The following is a 2,068-nucleotide window of genomic DNA, read 5'->3' as shown; positions in this document are numbered from 1 at the left end:
GTCACCCAGCCACCTGGCACAATATCAGCTATTGGGGTATGGTAGAAAGGTTGTAAAAGGAGATGGGAGCTCTGCTACTCATTAGCTGGGGCAGTCTCCTGACCCTTTCTGGGCTTAATTTCCTCATCCACGCCAGAACAATGTGCCCCATTCTCTCTCACTTCCCTGCCTTTTCCTAGTGCACCCTTTGCCTTGTTTTACTCATCCTGCAGGTTGCAGCTGAGGTGTCGCCATCTTCGGAAAGCCTTCCCTGCCCTCTGCCCATGGGCTGAGTTAGGGACCTTCCTTTGAGCCCTTACAGCACTCTGTATCTCCCTTTAGCATAACACTAAAACCTATTGCTATTTTCACTTTTTTTGCCCCCATCCCTGCTGCCCTTTGACCCCTCCCACACTGGAGCTTCTTGGAGGCAGCAGCTGTAGTATGTGTATTCCTGGTGCATGTCCGGGGCCCGGCATCAAATACATGCTCAGAAATTCGTGTTTCATCCAATTACTTGTGATTACTGACATTTGTGGACTTTTCTCACCATTTTATTATTTATTTATTTATTTATTTTATTTTCCTTACACAAGATGGTAATTTTGAATTAAAATTAACCATCAGAACACGGCATCTTTCAGATCTATGACTGAGCTTAACAATGTTTACAATAGCTTTATTATGTGAATGTTTCGAAGTATTCAACATCAAATTCAATTTATTTCAAATTAATGTTTACAAATACATTATTAGCAATCCCTAAATACTTCAAATCAACCAACTTTAAGTACAGAAGGCTTGCTCTCAAATAATTCTTCTGAGGTTACGTGAAGACTGAAAGAAGCCTATGCTTTGAGCCCACGTCGCTAAGCAGCAATATCTACATCATCACTGGTAAACTCATATGAGGGAACCTCAAGGTTGAGGGGTGCAGGCCCTTTCCTGGTTTTGCCAGAAGCATCATAGTGTGACCCATGGCAAGGGCAGCAGTAACCACCCAAATCTGCATTTGCAATAGGTGCACAACCAAGGTGAGTGCAAACACCTATGAAGAGAACCCATTCAGGTTCTCATTCGAAATCATGACGTGGATCCCTCAACTGAGACACTTCTACTGCAGCTTCCTGGTCAATTTCCTTCTTGGTTCTATGACATACAAACAGGGGTTTGCCTCTCCATTTGAAAGCCATATTCTTGCCCTCTGGAATATCGGATAACTTGATTTCAATTTTCGACATGGCCAACACATCAGCTGAAGCACTCCTGCTGGAAATAAACTGGGAGACGACTTTCTTGGCAGCATATGCGACACCCACAGTAGTTGTGGCAGTTTCCAAATAGGAGAAGGCTTTTCTAGCATCATTGGTCTCTCTTGAAGACTTTGTACTGTCTAACGCCTCAGTGCGAGAAGTCAGAGAAGTCAGGCACTCTGATGTCTTTCTGGGAATAACAAACAGAAGCAGGAACAGTGAGGCCCACAGAGGCAACCAAAGGCCGGCTAGCGGCATGGCCACTCAGGCATTGTCCCAGCATGACTCTCGGCACAGGAAGGGCCGCTTCACGTCCAGCATAGGCGGCTCTGAGGTGGCCAGGCACGGAGGCCTGCACCCAAGGCTGCAGCGCACCCGCCACCCCGCGTGATGTGGCTGACAGGACGGGTGCAAAGGGGCCCGAGCGGGCAGCGACCGACAACATGGGATTCCAATGGCCAAGCCAGTCATGGGACTCACCATTTTATTTTATGTTTTCCTTTTATCTTCTTTTCCTCTCCCCCCCCACCCCCGCCCGTTTTTTTTCATTCTACCAAATTGGTCAAAGTTTCTTTGTTTTCCTTTGTTTGGCTTGGAAGTCTTACATTCAATTTCTATTCTTTTAGTGGGAACTTTTAGAAAAACTTTCGGAGTGAACCCTTAAATTTTTAACAGAAATGCTTGTCCTAATGAATCTAAAGTTCATCAATATCACTAACCTCTTTGCCCAAAATACAAGAAACTTAGAACACTTTAACTTGTCCTTCCCAATGTCCCTGTGGTGTCCCATGGTGTTGTGTCCCATCTTATTTTTAAATCCACCCCAAATTACTCTT

The 2,068-nt window shown here is 45.2% G+C and overlaps 1 pseudogene; it reads right to left on the bottom strand.

The window, feature by feature from the left end:
* Positions 1-848: 848 nt before the first annotated feature.
* On the bottom strand, positions 849-1,677 carry LOC143686639 (cytochrome b-c1 complex subunit Rieske, mitochondrial pseudogene; annotated as a pseudogene).
* Between the last annotated feature and the right edge of the window lie 391 nt (positions 1,678-2,068).

Source organism: Tamandua tetradactyla, chromosome 6 (genome assembly GCF_023851605.1).
Source record: "Tamandua tetradactyla isolate mTamTet1 chromosome 6, mTamTet1.pri, whole genome shotgun sequence".
NCBI classification, from domain to species: Eukaryota; Metazoa; Chordata; class Mammalia; order Pilosa; family Myrmecophagidae; genus Tamandua; species Tamandua tetradactyla.
This window is presented reverse-complemented; position numbering and strand designations above follow the sequence as displayed.